This window comes from Pezoporus occidentalis, unplaced genomic scaffold (assembly GCF_034315485.1).
Source record: "Pezoporus occidentalis ecotype Australia unplaced genomic scaffold, CSIRO_AGI_Poc_V1 ctg4, whole genome shotgun sequence".
Lineage (NCBI taxonomy): Eukaryota > Metazoa > Chordata > Aves > Psittaciformes > Psittacidae > Pezoporus > Pezoporus occidentalis.
This window is the reverse complement of record NW_026915724.1, coordinates 23,879,844-23,900,326: the sequence shown is the minus strand read 5'-3', so window position 1 is coordinate 23,900,326 and position 20,483 is coordinate 23,879,844. Positions and strand designations below refer to the sequence as shown.

General features: G+C 40.2%; 1 protein-coding gene across 2 annotated transcripts in view; it reads right to left on the bottom strand.

Annotated features, from left to right (window-relative positions):
• Positions 1-20,049, bottom strand: part of LDLRAD4 (low density lipoprotein receptor class A domain containing 4) — a 283,536-nt gene extending 263,487 nt beyond the window's left edge. The window contains exon 1 of one of the 2 annotated variants that reach the window (XM_062633058.1): positions 19,892-20,049. The gene's annotated coding sequence lies outside the window, so the exon portion shown is untranslated. The remainder of the gene's footprint in view (positions 1-19,891) is intronic. The other variant, XM_062633057.1, reaches the window with a different exon arrangement.
• Between the last annotated feature and the right edge of the window lie 434 nt (positions 20,050-20,483).

The following is a 20,483-nucleotide window of genomic DNA, read 5'->3' as shown; positions in this document are numbered from 1 at the left end:
AACAGAACTAGAATGGGCCCACTGAAATATATGAAGTTAAATAGTAAAAACTAAATGGATGAAGGAGAAAACAGTTTTTTCCAGTGCTACCAACTGTCAGATTACATGCCACTACTTCTATTAACTCTCAACCACAAAACAAATCATATTGGAAATTCACCTTTTTAAATGGTTAAGGGAGTAAGGGGAGGAGCAAAAGGACATTATTAATCTTCTAGTGGAGGAAATCCCAATGAATCTATTACTTGGCTCTCCAAGCAAAGGCAGGGTTCTTCTGAAGCACACATAGTATGTCGTATTGACATGATAATTCCCAATCAAACTGCAACAAATGCCTGAAATCTAAAATTATTCTAATTTAAGGAAAACCCATTGCAGTGCAAATAAACAGTCACCTTTTCAGAAAACTAACACAGAAAACACATTTTATTACAGAAAAAAAAAACAAACATCTAAAATAGATACAGATGAACTCTGTTGTAAAACTACTGTGTCACAGTGAAGTCTGAGCTCTTCATGCTACAGATCTAAAACACAAACACACTTGTCTTGAGATCAGCTCTGAAACTCAAGGGTAAGTTTGAATTTTTAAGAATTATGATACACTTGGACTCGTGGTTTCTTTAGTTATCTATTATTAGCCAGTTTAGTTGTCAAGACAACAGTTTCCACTTCTACAAAACACTTTAACTGTAAGCAAAATGTCACATTCAATATCAAAAGTTCACCAGACTGGCCTTGTCTATAGCCAGGAAATAAAGAGTATCTCCTGGCTCCAGCTGTCACCAGAACAATGGCAATCTAACACAAGGAGACTGGGTATTTCTAAAAGATCACATCCACCTGGTAGAAACTGAAGGATTCAAGGCCCAGACCACCATACACAAGATCTGTTGCTGTACTTGGCTTTTGTACAGTGTGCTACTACATTGGCCACTCAGAAGCAGAGTATGCTATGAATGTATGCTGCAGTAAAGTGGATTTTACGTATTAGAGGTATTTTAGGGTATGACAGAAACACCCCAGAAAACATCATAGTGCAATGAATTTGTATTACCACAGAAATGGAACTCGAAGGAACACAGCAGGTAGCTACTGAAATATCCCATGCAGCAATGCAGGAAAAAAAAGGAACGCGCTCCCAGAAATTAGGTCAAGCCTCATATTGTGTGAGAAAGTGAATGGACACCTAGTCATATTTTTTTGACTACGTGATGTAAGCATGTCAGCAATAAACATAATGCATATGAGTCACACCCAAGAAGGTGTAACTCACAAGGTTCTTATATATCCACAAGTCATCACTGGGAAAGCCTGACAATATGCAGTTTAGTTTTTCATAAAACCAAGTTCCTTAGGATTACATCGATTTCCTTACATTATTTTTCTCTTCAAGTTTTTTTGTATTAAAATAACCCAAACCACACAGTAGACCAACATAACAAAATACCGTGGATACCCTCTTTATGGTCCCAGACTCAGATTCTTCACTATGTAACTGTTCTCATGTATCCAGACAAAAAGCACACAGCTCCTTGGAAGGGAGCAATGTAACCTGCTCCCTCTTTCCAACCATCTTCAAGTTTAGGTGAGCCATAGATTGAAACAACAGTCTACACAAAGCATTTTTCCCACCCTAGTGGTGTTCATTCAACATAGGAGAACAGAAAAGGACAGAGGGAAGGAGACTCACCAGTAACTGTGCATGAAATACTCCAAAGAATTTAGTCAGTTATCATTAGTCACTTCATTTTAAAGACCCATGTGATTGATTTTTTCCTTTATATATAATCTATATATCCATGCACATACACCCCCCCACCACACAGTCATCATCTTCCTTTTCATCACCTTGCCTCTCTAAATACATGCTTACATTAACTTTGGGAAAGCAGCTTTACCCAAAACCCCAACCTCAGGTGCAATCTTTCCCCCTTCATGGCATGCCTCATAAAATGCACAGTATTTAGTCAGAACATTTATTCTGTTGCAAAAACAGATAGCAATAAGCTACCTGGAAAGTGTCACTATTAGCTCTCGTTAGCTCAGTCTGCAGGAAACCAGAATAGCTCACTGGCAGCAAAACAAAGTGGAGAAGGAATGGCAAGTAGGGAAGAGAAGAAAAGAACATCGATGTACAAATAACCTCCTCAGTATGCCATACTGAGGGACATGTGGGGAAGGTGTTCAGCAAATTGGAAGCAGTTCTCTTGAACAACAGGCATTTTTGTCAAGCTTCCGTTTTCAGGGATGCAAGCATTGTTGCCTGCATCCCTATGTTGGAACAGCTCCTCACTCAGTCAAAGCATCAGGCACCCATTTCTCAAATTTAAATCCTCTTAATTATCTTGGACTCTCCTATTTAAATACTATGTTTTAATTCTATCTCACAGGTTATTTTTAAGATGTGGCAAAGTAACCCCTATGACGTCTAAACTAACCATTTTGTTTGCATTAAACACTGATAAAGGAAAAGAAACATCTGAATAGATTAAGTTTCCATATTTACTTCCAAACAAAGTTTGAGCCCTACACACCATGACGGAAGGTCACAGTTGCCTGAGTTGTTTTCAGTCATCGTTTCATACTAAGACTTCGATAAGATTTATTTAGTTATTTATTTACTTCAGCTAAAAGAGTGCATTTCTCAGTATCTTTGATAATACATTGTAAGCATCATATAAAAATTGAAAAATGTCAGCATTTGACATTGCAATTTTTGATCCCTAACAATGAAACAAAGCTCTTAGATGCTCAAAATACATTGATTCTTAAGCATAAGTAGTAAGCAGTATTATCACACTGTATTAATACCCTTGTGGTCCTGGTTTTAGAAAAGAAGAATCTTTTCTACTCAAAGTCTTTTTCTACTAACCATCTTTTCCTATATCTGGCATAACAAATATAAGAAAATCACCACAAATTTGTGCACACTGCTAAAATCATTTTGCTACCACTTCTCTTTCAAAGAGCCACATTCAAAAGACTTTCTAGCTGCTGGGATCCTTCCATGCAGTCTACTAACCTTAACTTAAAGCAGACTTTGTTTTCCCCTTACATATACACCCCAAAACATAAAATACCAAGATAAGCATTCCCAACACTTTATGGGAAGCAAATTTCGATGTGTTCAGTAACCTTCCTCACATCAAGAGGACCTACACTTGCACAGACACAACATGTAATAGCTTAAAACATGAAGACGTTTTCACTCACAGCCATGAGCAGAAGTACAAATTGGAGTATATCCCACACTTTCTGCTATGAACACAGACTTAGGTATAAAAGAAGAATCTGTCTAGAGAGCAGTCAACATATTTTCTTAGTTATAATCTCGCTTGTGAACAGTGAGCACAGACAGCCATCAACAGCAGTACAGGACTCCTGCAGAGTTGGGACCAGTAAATGTGCTTTCCCAAAAACCACATATAGGAAATACTTAATTTATGCCCAACCATCCAGTAAGTTGAGCAGAACTGGGGAGGGAAGAAAACCAGGTTTTATAAAACATTAAACTAAAAAACCTAGAAAAGCAGTGATGAACAAAAACACACCACTGCGTGTTGGTTTATAGACACATTTCCACCTCTTCTGCTTTCCCTGTTTCCATGACAACTTGAAGTTTGGGTCAGGAAGAGGCTGTTGGGGACTTCTGGTTGTTCTGGGTTGGTTGGTTTTTCTCTTAAATACAGAATCCAAACCACAGGACCAGACTAATGTCTTCCAGTGAAATACACAGGACTGTCCCCCTGAAACTTGTGTGTGTCCCCCTTGCAGCCTTCAATGAAACTGAGAGCAAAGTTGGTGGCAAACAGGTGGCAAAGTCTGCCACTTCTCTGCCACCTTGGCAAGGTCTCTTGTATTAGAGGCTGACATGAGCTCTACATGCCACAGAGTCCAAAGTGACCCAACTCAAGAAGGCTACTTGAATACTCACAAAGTCAAGTCCAGACCTGGCACCCAGGAAACTCTTACTTCGCTAAAATTCCCAGAGTTTGTGGAAATGGAAAAACAATCTGAACAGCAGTTAGAGGAAGAATAAAAATAGCAACAAGAAGGCCTAGAAGTCATCCTGGTGGTTCTGGGTGGCAGATGGCCCTCTACACCAGCCAGTTTAATTAAATAACGTATGGAGCATGAGGACGTAAAATAACACAGGAAATGGAGGCTTGTTCCTTCCTTGAACACTTGAGATGTCACGAATCTAACAGCTGCTCATGCAAAGAGAAGAAAAAGAATAACTGATTTTTTTTTACAAAGTTATTACAAGCCTCTGCAATATATACTTCATGTCGGGCTGTTTCGTTTGCCTTTTTTTTAAGTCCTTGCTCTAGTTCATACTGGATTTCAAACATTCATGAACTTTCAAGTTTCCTATATGTTACCTTCATTTTAAAGGCTCCAGACCAAGGAAAACATGTTTGTAAAGCTAACTGATGTATTTAGATGCATTATAAGCATGTTTGGGTTTTGAGTTATCCATATTGCTCTAACCTGTTTTTCTGTAACTTTCAATTATATGGGTGCACTGTATTTGTACTATTTACCTTTTATAGGCTAACTAAAAATAAGATAAAAAACAGCTATAATTTTTAATTTATTGAAGATTAACAGACAAAATGACGTTTTCAGACAAGCTAATAAGTTCTCAACTACTGTGCTTAGTTAAAAAAAATGCAAAAAAAAATTAGTATTTCATGGTCAGCTCTTTGCAGGACAATTTGACACCACACAGAGAATACAGTGCTCACAGCACAGGCACAAAACAGTGCACAGGAGATTGCACAATGATACTCCTGCCACTTTTATCAGTCTGGTGGGTTTACATTCTGACATAGTTTTGGTGAAAACAGACATATCGGATTACAACATGACTTGTTTATCCAGCGGCACATAAGGTTTTGACTGTAAAAGTGATGTGCATGTAATTTACTTTGATATGAAAAACCTTGAACGAAAAGAAACTGTCAGCAATCACACAGATAAACAGAAAGCAAAAAGGTGGCTAATTGCTTGGCAGACCTAAAGAGCAAGTACTTAAAAACAAAGTGAGTGTTTTCGTATTGCTTACCATTTCTAGTGGGTCAGACTGCAACTTGATAACTGACTATAGGTTGTTCCACTACTGGAGTTAAAGACACTGTGTGCATCCCTAACTGTATATTCAATGTCTAGCCCACATTGACTAATGTTGAAATAACCTGTTGGCTCTTATATCATTCAAGCCTACTGCACATTCAAGCTCACAGAAGAAATTTCCAAGGTGAGAGTCAAAGACATTCCTCTTTTTCTTTTATTTTCTAAGCCTTTTTCTTGTAACTTAGGTAGCATAAAGATTATAACACAAAATAGTGCCAAACAGAAAACACTCAGCATTAAGCACAAGGACTTTTTGAAGTCAAATATTTGTATGCATCCCTTTTGTTGTTTGGGGTTTTTTTTTAACTGTTTTTAATATCCAAGTACAAAGACAAACTATCACTGTGAGACCCAAGCAACAGCATTCCAGAAATTACTCCAGGAAGATGTACCAACATCCTGTATCCCCTTTATTCTTCAGTCAGCATATGTTACAAAGCTATCTTAGTACACATAAACTAAATCAGAGAAGACAGTCCAATTTTATGTTAATTACTTCAGCAGAAGTCAAGCACGTAATCTTTTGTAACACAACACTTCTGCATAGCTGGACAAGAACACTTAATGACAGGAAAATCATATATGCATCAACACATATGAAGTGCTAGAAGAAGGAAAACACTTGGCTAATGGGAAAAGACTTGATATAGCCAATTATGCCCTTCAGAAGCAAATTAATAATCTCAGTTTATTATTAGCCTCAATTTAAAGTGAACAGACACATAAAATGGGTCCAAAATGATTAGGTTTCTGTATAACTCTTCTTCCATTTGTAGGAACAGTGGAACTATATAGGATTAACAGCACGTAAACAAAACTGGAAAAAAGGCAGTAGGAGAGAAAAAACCCACACAAAAAATTAGGATCTTGCATAGTGCCTGTATATGTAAGAAATGAAGAAAAGAAGATTAATATTGCTAGCTATCAAGTCTGACAATCCGTATTTAATAGCTTAGGCCAATCAGGAAGATAAGTCATCTTCTATATAATATGCACCTTTACACAGTGAAACCAACATGAAGAAGAATAAAACAACAACAGAATGAGGCCTCAGAACAACAGAGTTTTAGTAATCTCCCTAATCAAGTTCCAAATTTGCAGTGGAAATGCAAAGTAAAGGAGCTTAAAAAACAAACCAAAAAAAAACCCCACCAAACAAAAAACACCAACCCCCAAACAAATAAATGTAACTAAATAATACAAAACAAAGCTCCCAAACAAGAAGTTTTCAGTTCTTCTTGTTGGACATACTCCTGTGGATCTCTTTTCCATCAGAAGGTCCAATGCAAATATTTCTAGTAAAGTCTCATTTTGCTGACACTAATCATGAAATAGAAGCTGAAATAAGCATTTTATAAAGTAGGAATTTTACAATATTTTGTAACATTATAACTTTTCAGTCTAAATTATTTTTTCATTTATTTTGCATGGTATCATACAAGACTACAGAATGCACTGATCCACTATGAATGCAATTTTTGTGCAAAAGTGCAAAAATACTTTTATCATTCTGTTTTAAAACAATCAAGTTTTCATACAGGAAGCTTTCCAGCAAGATGTAAAATCCCTTTGTCACTAAAAGCTTACTCAATGTACTCTGACCCATTGGAGTTACCTCTAAGAGGTCTTCTATGTTCTTATGACTTGGAACAGATTCTTTGATTGTGTTTTATTTAACAATAGACAGTAGCCCTGTGGCAAAAGGAATACAAACAAAACCAGATACATTCTTAGCAGCTGCTTCCCTTCTCAGAAAGTAAACTCCAAGATTCTTTATTAATTGTACAGACAACACTTAGAAGAGAACATCTCAAGGAAATAAACCAATGTTGATTACTTTAAACAGATGCAACAGCTTCCAGCTACTCACAAGATGGCAACTCCCACTTGCAGTAAGAGTTCATGTCAACTCTGCTCTTTCTTGGCACTTACTCAGAATCTTTAGAATTAAGGTCCTCTTTTTTCATACTTTATTTTCTTCCCCTTGACCTTTACCGCGCTTCTGTCCAAACACAAGCAACTCAAAGCATCCGGAAAAAAAAAAAAAAACAAACAAAAAACAAACCTGAGTTTTGACAATGAAGACTGAAATAACAAATTTCTAGTTTCAAAACGATTTCCTCAGAAAAGCCCTGGGCCTATTACTGCTGGTTGGACTAGATGAACTCTAGAAAGTTCCTTCTGATCTGAATTATTCTATGATTATCTTACTAGCAGATGAAGCAAGAGTGAGTACAGTTCACCTTTCAGATCTCTGTTTTGCTTCACCAACTCTACACTGCTCCATGGAATTGTCCCGATTTTATTTTTACATACTTTTTCATCTTAGAGCTGCTACTATGCCCACACACAAAAAACCCCATTCACACCTGTAAGAAGAGAGGCCTCTAGTGTACAGCAAAGAAACAATTTTTTTCTGTGCCCTATTTAGGGCCCACAGAGATTAATTTTTTCTTGGAAGTTCACTAAGCATTGCTTTTGTTTCATGTCCACACATTTTTAAACAATGACTGTCAGGTAAAATTTACCAAACTTAATAGAACCATGTTGGCTCCAGTCAATACAAACAGCTGTATTTAGAAAAAACTCTCAATTCCCACTGTGCATGCAAACTCCATTGCAAGATATGAATGAAGATTTACTGATGGACCCAACTGTATAGTGGGTTTGTCTGAATAAACATATGCATTTTTCCACATTAAATTCACCAGATTACCTCAACACAGATTAATGCAACTGCCATTAGCATAAAACATTTTATTCATCTAGATTTGCATTTCTCCTGTTGTTTTGCCTCCTTCTCAACTCAACTCTGACTCACAGACAGATTAGAAATCAGCCTAGAATCTGCAGCAGTGACTTGGCCTATGTGGACCACAAATGATAGAGCATCTGGAGAAAAAAATATCGACAAGAGTCAGTCCTGATGTGCTTTTCACTACCACAGTGAGAACAAACAGTATCTGAAGTTTACAGGGCTCCTCTTCCCACAGTACATTTTTGCTGGAGCTCTGACTTTGCAGGGCCATCTGAGAATACAAGTATATAGAACATGCATACTGAAGACTGTGAACCCCTTAACCTTGAATAAACATTTCTCTTAAAGCCACTAAGTGAAATAATCACCTGGTTTATTCCATGTAGCTGGGAAAAATGTTTATATGACAATTCGATCTCTGACTGCTGCAGGAGGAAATCCTCACACAACTGCATATGCTAAAATAATACCCTAAAGTAGTAACAGCATGACTGGATTTCTACATGCATCTAAGGTCACCCAGGTCTTGCGTCTAGTCTGTTGATCCCTGTGCCACCCAGACACCTGCACTGCATGGACAGGGCTCCCCGCACAGGAAGGCTGGAGCAATCTCCTAATAATGTGCTCACTTAGAATTTGGGAGTGCAACATCCTGGAGTAGATAAACAGATCAAACCCATCAAGCCACAAACTTCCTGACATTCTCCAGAATGAGCAGAGTTTTTTTTCTCCAGAGCACGGACATTTTGGTATTAATTTGAACAGGGAGGAAAGCTGGAGCCTGCTATGCAGAAACATCTAGTCAAATAAATACGTCATTAAGCTAACTAGCTACAGGATTGTCTAGCAGATGGATGACATCTTGGTTGCTAGTGGAACGCTTTTCTATAGCCTTGTTTGAGGCAGACACATATGGCTTTCCCAAGCATTGATGCAAGTTCCCAGATGGACTAGATCACTGCTGACACCTTATTATAAACCTCAGAGAAGAAAGAAAGGAGCACATTTTTTGAATCACAACAGAGGACTCTGAAATATTCAGACTTCCTCAAATTCAAGTGTACAACAGAATACCTCAAATTCTTTCTGTTGAAAGAAGCTACTTCTAACCAGGTACAGAAATGCTTTATCAAGGGTGATTAGAAGAGCCTTGAAGAAACCTAAGAAAATCCTTAACGTAAATGTATATCATTAGTACGTATATGGAGTTACAGCTATTACAGCTCTAAGGATGCAAAACATTATCTGCTGTGCAGCTGTTACTGACACCGAAGAGCTTCCATCTGGAATTTCTTGATTGGGTTGGAAGAGGAAAGGAAAGAAGAGGAAACCACTTAGACATTACAGAGACATGACGTCTCTGAAATGTCTGCACCTAAAGAACTACCGATGAAAGAAAGAGAGAGAAGTCTAGCTACAGAAGCAACAGAAAAGCTAGCAGAAATCTATGGGAGATGATAAGAATCAGTTGCATGCAGCATTTGCCTTTTGGTAGGTGCCAGAGACACCTGAGAATCTCTCACATACAAGGGGACTATGTTATATTCCAAACACCAAGCTCAGAAACAGGAAAAAAGTATTCTTTCGATGTTTTTACCCTGCGCAAAGAGAATATCCTTAGGATCCAATAGGAATTTTAGTCTTCTTCATCCAAACCTAAGACTCCAGCGCCCAGGATGATGACTTACTATATATTTTCTCTTGTCTCTAGTATCTATTATACCATGTAAACTAAAAAAAGTCACAACTCTCATAAGCCTGTGACAAAACTTCTCCATTTCAAAAACAAGCACGCTCTGACCCCAGAAATATATTAGGAATTCTGTACATTCACGAGTCAGGGAAATACTTAAGTTACTAAAATTTATCTGCCTCCACTGCAGTGGCCATAAACATAACAAGTATGCAAACATCTTGGAAGCATCAGCTAAATGTACAGCAGCTAATATATCGCAACTCATTTCTCTCTTCATTTTCTAAAAGGACAACTGTGGTTTTGGTATCAGATCTGTTCCCAAGCTTTCAGTCAGAGCTTTTAGCGTGGCTTTATCTTCTTGACCAATTGAAAGTTCAGAAGGTTTTGCTTATAGGGAGAATAAAACAATCTTTGAATCATCCTATATAATAGAATGTTTATAAATAAAAAGACACAGGTATCCTTTTCCTCTTTAAAGAAATAATATAATCCCTACCTCCATCACATCATGGACCTCAACAGGAACGTCCAGGTAAAAATCTCAGTTTTGAAAGGGTCACGTAAAAAAGGGCATAGGTAGAACAGAATTTCCAGCTATGTACACTGCATTTGCAAGTACTTTAACTGGACAGTTCCTTTTCTCTGTAATACAACTGTCCTGGGAGAAAAGTTCAGCTGGACAAAACCAGCAAAAAGATGACAATTATCTCACTTCTTTCGCAGAACCCTGAAGAATATAGGCTCCACCATTCACTTTAACCTGCTGGAATATAAAAGCTTCACTATAATCTTGCTTTTATGTAAATTTTCCTATGCAAGACATAGGGAAGTGCAACTTGCACACCTCTGTGGTCAGGGCTGACATGACAGGGCAAATTAAAGCCTTCTGGCAACAGAGGCTTTGGCTCCCCCAGGATACTCCTTCGGGTGAACTTCAGATTGAAAAGAAAGGGGAAAAGAGATATTCATTGTCATGAATGAAAGCATAATGAAACACAGCTCAGATCAGACCTAGCCAGTTTCTGGGCTGCAAGATAATTTTCCAATGTTATTAATTAATCTCAAAGCAGAGAAACGCAAAAAAAAAATCTCATTTTCTACCAACTGAAGGCCTCAGTTTTACAACTGTCAAATAGAACAGATTTTTTTTTTCCCTCATTTCTACTCTTCAGCGGACTAACAGTTTCAATATGCAGATAGAGAAGATCATTCCAGGCCCCCAAATCTGAGGTGATCTACAGGGATTTCATCAGACTTTGCAGAAGACTTCTCATGCAGGCTGTTCAAGGAAACCAGATGTCCCTAGAAACACAGTGTCCCTGGTCACAAAGTGCAATCCTTGGCAGTCCAGCTCCATGCCGAGGACCCTGAAAACACTAGGCCTCTGGCCAAATCACAGTTCACCAGGAATCAAAGACAGGTTGTTCCTTATCTGATTTCAGCGAGTCTGTCACATCTAAATCATTTGCAGTGAAACATCCCAAGTTCAATGAACTCCCATTTCCTGATTAAATTACGTTCACTTGAAAGTTTGCAACTAGCTCCATCTAAGATGCCTCTTAAGAGCAGCACCATGAAAACTGATCAATAGCAAGGGACATGGAGGACAGTTGAGATCAATCAGGTAGGGTATAAGGCACTGAAGTTAAAGCATGGTAAACACCTAAGACAAGAGTCTCTCATTTATATACAGACGGGTTTAGATCACTGTAATTTAACTTATGTTCTGAATAATGTTCTCATTCAAATGTAAAATTACCATTGATTGATTCAAGCTAAATATATAAGGCTGCTCCACATTCAACACAGCATTCACACACTAGTTTAACATACTTTAACATATACATCTTGACTCAACACTTCAAGTGATTTGCTTTGGTGTCCCCATGTAGACATGATTAAAGGCTTTTATCTCCAACCTCTAACAACAACCAGGGGAAAACAAGGAATGGGAAAAGACAGACTGTGGATGGTTGCATATTCAACTGAAGAACTCCTTTCAAAAGACACTTTCAGAATATCCTACACCACTAACTCCCACTCTACAATCCATAGAGGCCCTCTTCTTCCTCTCTATATTTCTTTTAATTCCTCTTGGTTTGCTATGTTTTTAGGTAATTTCAAACAAAATTGAAAAAAAACTCATGAACTAAATGCTTCTTAACTCATTACTATTCATTATCATCACTAACACACATCAGCACTATGATACTTTTTCCCTGAAATTTAGCTACTTGCCCAGACACCACCTAGGAAAAAAAGACCAACCTGCAGAGAACCATAGAATGGTTAGGGTTGGAAAGCACCTTAAGATCATCTAGTTCCAACCCTGCTGTCATAGATTACTGGAGCTTTCTACTGTAGAATCTTTATACTATTCCAGTCATTTTCATCAAAAGGCTGCAAGGATCATTAGGTCAGAACAGTAATGTTCACCTACAGCTGTGGGTTAGAATCCTCATCCCTGTGCCCACTGTAGGTGGCCTCCTCTTGCAACTAAAGAGATGTTTATCCCCCTAATCCTTGGGACATTAATCCCTGTACTAAAAAGTGATACCACTGTTGCTATCAATCTAATAAGGCGCTGTAAGAATAAAGATATTTGTAAAATGCTTTGATGAGAAAGCTTTGCCATAAGGTGCTAAGTAGAACAGGTCAGATAAAGCACACATTTGACAAACACTGGCAATATTTCTGTTCATCAACAGATGGCAGCTTTAAAAAAAATATTATTATAAGCTATATGAAAGCAGGCACCAAACACTACCTGTATTCAACAATGTGCAAGCTGCTTTGATTGGATAGATGGATCACATGTAGGCTTCCCAATTAAATAAGGGTAACTCTAAAGTTAAGCCATTTTAAGCAAAAACTGGGTACTTGCAAAAAAATTAATCTCAAATGTGCTGTTTCTAGAAACCTGTTATGAAGGCTATTAAAACAGTAAGAGGAATGCGAAAGGATCACACATATGGAAAACATCCCTGGTTGAAATATTCAATTCCACTACCCATACAAGTTTGGTGAGAAATCATAGTCAACACAAAGCTTTTGTGAAACAAAACACCTACACATGAGCTGCACTGGCCAATGGAGGCTATCAGTCAGGCCAAGTCTAGCTTTTGTATGACCAGGTGCAATCTTTAATTTAGGAGTGCTGTGTCTTATCTGCACGTACTTTTACAAACACTCCATTTCATTTTGCTTAACACCAGTTAAGCAAAACCTACAAAACCAGTCATCCATTAAGGTAAAATTATAAAAAGAAGAACACACTCCAATTTGGTATTTCGCAGAAGATGCCAGTTCAACAGCTATGGAGATTAAGTTAGGCTATTTATAAGCGTTCCTCACATCTTCTCTCCCATACCTTCTGCTATGCCCTGACCCACAGGGTAGAAGGCAAGCAACTCACCTTTGTCTGATGAAAATCCCAAGCAAACCACGGTAAACATCCAGTTGAAATTCTATATAATACAGGCCAAAATATGCTCTATGAATTAGCATCACTTCACTCAGTAACTAATGGTTAAGCAAAAGCAAAAAATGAAGCAATACCATTTACCCCCAACAGTTAAGAAACACTGCTACATTTAGGCAATTACATAAAGTGAATCCCTACTAGATAGAGGACTAACAAATTCATAGTAATTCTTGCTTCATGTGTCATTAACACCTAATGGAATGTTTAAAGGTGTTTACAAGTCCAAAGTAATAATGGATCACTCTTAATTAACACACAGTAAAAATTTCATGAAAGTCTCAGTGGAAGAAGGAGGTTGTTAAAGAGATTGCTTCATATCTTAGTCACAGACTGCCCCCTCCTTTCCCTCTATGAAACGGAGAACACGTAGGTTACCAGGTATGAGAAACCAAAATAATAGGCTCAGCTACACAGCATAAAGAGATAATTAAAAAAAAAAAAAAAATCACACTTTTTCCTTCTAATAATCTTTGAAATCAAGAAGAGTGAAAGTTGAGTTCAAAAAATAGAGCACTGTTTGAAGATGCTTGCAAGTACTGGATGCTGAAAATTAAAGACGAAGCACAGTAGCCTTATACCGGCAAATGCCAGATAACACTAGCAGATGAGTCAACACTTATTTTAGAATTCTGAGTAAATATCAGGGTTTATCCAGAAGAAAACACTGTTTTCCAGTCTTCCCTCAACATGGGAGCGATTCTAGATTTTACTTCATTAAGCATTAACATTCATTCTAACAAACTCCAACAGAATTCAGTATTGTCTTCTAAAATCACAACTTAAATACATTCAGTGGTCAAAGATTATGACAGAATCATTCAAACCTCAAGGTACTTATCATACAAACATGTAAAAAAAACCAAATCTTTTACAATTTCAGAACACAGAAACAAAATTAAACTAAATACAAGAAGAACAGAAATCTCCAAATGTGTCTTTTACAAGCAATAGCAAGTTCAATATTGTGACTACGGCTTTTTTTCAGAAGCAGATTTCTTACCAGTTTTCAACAAAAAGGGTACCGGAGTGTTTAGCATGGAAGAAATCAAGAGCACTAGGAGATGGAAACACAATGAAATTCCTACAGACACTTCAACAACCCACTCCATTCTCATGTGCAGCATTTGAGTAGAGGAACTTTCCTAGGAGATACTGTTCTGCTTTTTAGAACAAATCCTAAACACATGCTAGCTTAAAAATGTGGGTACAATGCCCACTACTCTCACCACTTGTTTTCCCTGTCCTGTAAACACCTAGGAGTGAGTGTCAACACAGATAAAACTTTGCAAAGGTCCCCTTACAACTGTCAAAACACACTCGCCCTTTTTTCCACTACAACCATCATTAAAGTCAAATGACTTTAATATTTTCATTTATCATCTCAGTGAAACCAAACAAAATCATATAGGAGCATCTGGATTACAATTTAGTCCCACCAAAAAGTACACATCAAGTAGCTGCCAGTATTCTAATGAGTAAAATTCCTCTTGAGAAGAATAGTTCCCCAAAACTGTAAAATACATAACTGAAACTTATACTGAAAAGCAAGTAACAAGCATGCACATTTCCAATTCAGCCATGCACAAAAAATCCTCCCTCCTAGGAGAATTATTTAGGATTTAAAAAAATATTTTCAGTCAAGCCTACCAACAGAATGTTTATTTATAAATTTATTTACATAGGACTAATGCTTTTTTGGCTGGGTAGGGGAAAGACTAAAACCTGGGGAAAATGATGAAAAGGTTTGTGCTTTAAATGTCTGAAATAATGCTCAGTTCAGATACAACTAAGTTTGCTTTATCAGTTTCAACCTTTAAGACTAAATATTTGATTCAACACAAAACAATGTATTCTGTTTATAATGGCACTTTAATGGAAAAATGCCTCAGCTTAGCCTATGACATACTTTTTAACAGTTATCTAACCATCAGAGAGTCTATTACACCTGCAATTCTACTTAACATGTCACAAAACATAAGCAGAGTGGCATCAAGCAGAGCCACACACCACAGGTTTATACTGAGCTTAAATGTTCTAACAGCAGTAGTTTATTTATCCCTGCCATGTAACTTTAACGACCTTTGTGCGTGGATGCTGGTAATCACTGACTTCCATTGTCCCCTAAATTGTCTAATGACATTTTCAAATGCTTTTTAGTTTTAGCAGAAAATAAATCATAAAAATCACTAACATTTGCCATCCTCTGCTGGCACTCTCCTCAAAAACTAGCCCCCCCTAACTCATACATTACATTCATAATGAAATGTATTCCTGTGAGAACACAGCTACCTCGACGCGGAGTATCCAGACTCCTGTGCCCAATGACCTTCCAAAATCCAGCGGTAAGGGTTTCTGATCAGTTCCTCTGCAAGATGCAGACATTAAACATGAATTATGGGTGTGGATGTGTCGCCTTCCCAGCCCTCTCCCCACCACACGCAATTCCACCCCCAGCTTCTTTCCTGGTTTTCATGCAGATTTGTGCCAGACGCTCAGCACCCTCATTAAGCGGTGTCTGGCAACTTGCCTAAGTTTTAGTGGGTCCTGGGAATGCCAATATATTAACCAGAGGACTTTCTGCATACCCTTGAGAGATTTTATTCTAGCAAAGTCAACCACTTGGCACAAAGAAAACTTACTTCAAATCTAGGAAAGCTCTTCATTGGCAATAAGAAGAGAAACTGCATTTAGATTCTTCTTAATTTCTGTCTCCTATCTGAAAGGGAAGTTTGATGTAGAGCAAGATCATCCAAACATGGTTTAAAAAGTCAGGCTGCTGTCTGTAGTAGGATTTTAGAGAAAAGAAAGTCAGATATGAACAACACAGGCACAGCACAACATCAAGAAAATGATTCATTTTCCTTCCCTTGTCTCTTGTGACCAAAATAATCTTAATCAGGGAGATTAAATTTACCCGTTATTATGCTGAGTGATAATGAATGGTGATATAGGGACTTGCAGATTTCCACTGCTTAACAATAAGAAAAAGCATTTAGTAAAATTCATCTACATCTACCATATTCCAAATATGCTAAATCAAAGCATATGCTACTGAAATGCATATATTAAATAAATATAGATGATGAATACAAAGACATTTTGCCAGCATGAAATACAGAACAGACTGTAATGCTGTCATCACTTATTCACCTGCAAGCATTCTTTTGACTGCAGTCCCCTTACAGCTGCTATTACTCAACTGACAGTCTCAGAAGTAAGCAAATAAAACTCCTCTCTAAAATAACTTAGATTTCTCTTTCAAATCGAATGCTCAGAAGAACACAATGGGAAAAAAAAAGGATCAGTATCTTTCCTTTACTAGAATATTCTGCCTGTGTGGCACATAGAAAAAGTTGAAGTACAGTGGACAAATGTCTCATTATTTCATTCTGAGACCATTTCTGCAGATTTGTACACCTAGAGAATCCCACTCATTTCAAGAAGTTGCTCAGGCAATCTGCTATCCTTTACATATTGCTACCGATTATTATTAGAAAGTGCTTCGAGCTGACATTTACCTCAAACTCATCTTGGTTTGTGCAAAAACTTGCCGACTTCCTGATAAGCAGTTCCAAAAACTCACGATCCATTTAAAATGACCAATTAGCACCAGAGATGCAGCAAGAATCAATTAAAATCAATTCAATTCAAATGTTTTAGCGTATGTATTAGAAGTCTGGCAAAAGTAAGATTATGTTTGGTGGGAAAGAAATTTTTAGCTATCTAGGCTGCCTTTGCTTAGATATCAACCTTCTAGGCAAGACGGCTATTCTTAAAAATAGCTGTCAACTGAGAGAAGAAAATGTATATGTATGAATCATTTCACTACAGGGTTGGATTCCCAGCAACTGATGCACCACTGTTCTGGCATCGGTGCCTCTAACGAGCAGCTGATACTAGCTTGGTGCCATTGAAGAATTTCACGGTTACCACAGAACCAATCTGCAGGAAAATTCATGCCTAAACTCCTAGAAGTATCTGCGTTCTGTAACTGGCAATTCACTTGCAAGGAGCTGTTTTAAACTATTAGAAACCTGACAGAAAAAAACTTTTCCAAGATCACTCACAAGTTAAATGCATCAAACCATGTCTGCTGATGCGAGAGCTGTTGGGCATGCACTCGCTTTCCAACACTTTATTTCTCTTTGAGATTATATCGAGTTGAATTACTTTTAAGATACCTCTCTATTATTTCCACAATCATTTACTTCTTTCTGGCACATCACATCCTTAAAGTATTCCAAATTATTTCAGACAGCATCACTGAAATGCAACTAGCTCTTGGTGGTAAGGCAGCAGTCACTAGACAGGATACTGCAGGCAACTGTGGAAAACAGAACTAAATTTTGGCCAAGAAAATTGGAGAGAGAACTTCTCTCCCCGACTCTCTCCCACAACCACCCACCCCCCAAAAGACACGGTACCGTCAGTGCACAGAAAACTAACAACACATCTTTTCATGTCTTACACAGAGAAAACAGCATCTTACTACTTAAAGATAATAAATGCACAGGTTAGTTCTAAATTCTTCTACTGTCCAATGGTTTTATCTTACCAAACTCACTACAACTATGCCTCAGTCCTGAATCTGAGTTTCCTTCTACTTCCACAAGTTCTCAAGCCTAAGATGCTGAAGACTGAAATTCAAACTTCATCAGTCAAATGCTGCCTAGTGCCTGTAATGTTTCAATTAACATAAACCAATGGCCTGAAATATACTGTCACACACTGTTAGCTCATTCTGCATTATACATTTATCATCATTTAGGCCTGCACAGGCATCTGAATTTACTGGAGAATACTGATATGCCTTAAGTTCATGCAACAATGATCTTCACATACCTAAAGAGTCAGAATTAAACATGTTGCTATAAGCACAGGTTATATAAAATTAGGTATTTTTACTTCTATACATAACCGCATATAGTTGACATGTTCCAGTATAAGTCGTCCTCTCACTGGTCACTTCACAAATAACAGTAACTTAATACCTGATGCTAAAACACCAGCACAGCTACAGATGCTCACAGTACCATTACTACATCTACTAATACGGACTAGTGGATGCTGATTAGATTGTTCCCCACCAATGCACTGGTTTTCCAGTGAAACTTCCCCTTCCATTTACCACCACTAAGCCATATTTATATGCTCATTAGTGGAACCATACATGTGTGCAGCACATGCACAGTTATTCAATTCTACTCGATAGTGAGCCTATCATGTGTTATTTGAGCAAGTTCGGATCATCACACAGAGTAGATTTACCAAAACATTAACACAGGAATGAAATTGGAAGGCACAATAAAATTTTTGTATAACCAAAATACTCAAAGCTTGAAGGATGAAAACCAAAAGACACTTTCCGGAGAGGAAGATTACTGTACTTAAGCAGCATCTCTGGTCTTACCTCATCTGTGTCTACCAGTAATTGCCCCTTGGGCTTTCTCATAAGCAAAAACTCTCTCCCTTTTCGGCTAGCCTCAGATGTACACTACTGCATACGTTTCACTCTTCATGTTATGTGGTGCACCTTTCCAGTTCAGAAATATTTTAATACAAGATTATTTTGTCTGTAAGAACACACAAACCTCTGAAGAGTTCTCCTTCCTGACAAGAAGATGCCTGTGTTTTAGACCTATAAACTTTTCTAACACCAAACACTATTTCTAGTACCATATAAAATTATTCACCAGATTTCTGTTCTCTCACACAACCATTGTTTGCTATTCAGAAAAGGTTCTGAACGACAAAGAAAAAAGTCCTTTATCATTCTAGATGTTCAGTAAAGATCTCGTAACAAAAGTTACTTTTGCATTTTGCCTGTTTCCTGCTTATTCTTTAGAGAACTTAAACCTACCCACAACGGTGTGCCTGTGTCTGCAGCAAGCATCAGCTCATAAACCTACGCGTAACTACCTACCCACCTATATGACGGATAACTTGGCAACACCATTCACAAATTTGGGATGCGCATATTCAACGCAAACAATGCGGGCAGACGTCAGGTACAGAGAGGCAAAAGACAGACTTCTGCTGATAAACTTTCCTTAAAACACAAACAACTAGAGAAGGCATTTCACTAAATGTAGGTCACTTGCGGGTGAGCCTGGCAGCCAGGCTGCTGCTTCTCCTCCCTGTAAAAGTTGCCCGCTTGGACCCGGGCGCAGTCTGCCGCGCAGCCATCTCCGTTAGAATACGGATCTACCCCGCACCGCCACCGGGACTGCCCACCGCTGTGTATCGCATCAATCCCGAGGCCAGGCGAGGTAAGCGGTCAGACGGAGCTGGAAGTATTTACTTGTGAACAGCCGGAGAGGACGTGTCGCACGCTCCCCGCTCCCCAGCGCCCTGCCCGGCGCCGCAGCTCCGCAACCCCGCTCGCCTCCGCTGCGTGGGTCTCCCCGCCGTGCTGCCGGTCCCTGCTCCTGCCCCGGCCGCGGGGTGCAGCGGCAGGCAGCGAGCGACGGGTCTGCCGGCGGGCAGGCCGCCCCCCCGAACGCCGCTACCTGTCACCGCTGCCCCTCACTCCGGCCACTGCCGCCAGACAGCCCCTCAGCAACACCCCCCGCTCCCGCCGGGGCACCTGGGGGGCGACCGCGGGGGGACGCGCTCAGCCCGACCCCGGCAGCGGCTGTGGGGGGCTGGGGCACCCCCGCCGCGGGAGGGAGTGCGGGCGCTGGCGGAGTCCGTCCCCCCCCCCCCCCCGCACGCTCCCAGGTGTCCAACTCGGGCCTCCCGGCACTTTCCCTGCCACTTTCCGCCGCGGCGCCCCCCGCCCGTGCCCGTCCCCGCCGCGGCGGGCAGCACTCACCTCCCGCCGGCCCCCGCCGCTCGCTGCCGCGCGGGGCTGGCCTCCTCCGAGGCGGACGGGGCGCCTCGCCGCCTCCCCCTGCCTGTCTCCGGCAGCCTGTCTCCCTGCGCTGAGACTGTGCCTGCCTCCAACTCATCCCCAGCCTCTCCGCCTCCCCCCCCGCCCTGCCCGCTCCGCTGGCTGCCGCCTGTCTGCAGAGAGTCTGGCTCTGGCGGACGGGCGCGGGGGCCGCCGGCGGGGGGGGGGGGGGGGGGGGGGGGGAGCGGGGGGAGGGGCGGCGGCGCTCCCGCCCGGCCCCGCAGCCCACACTGACACCTGCCGGGCGGATGTGCGCCGCCACCCCACCGGGGCCCGGCGGCGGCGGGGGGAGCCCCGAATCACCCCCGCTTGTGAGGGAGCCGCCGCCTCTGCGGGAACGGCCCCGCTGCACCCGTGGTAGTGCTGCTGCTGCGGCGAGGCGCTGCGGGGGGAAAGCAGCGGCTGAGGTGAACGCACTGGAGCGGAGCCTGCCCTGCTCCTCCGGTAGGGACGGGAGCGGCGAGGGGGGAGGAGGGGTGCAGACCCACACTTTGTCCCATGCAGAAAGGAGCAG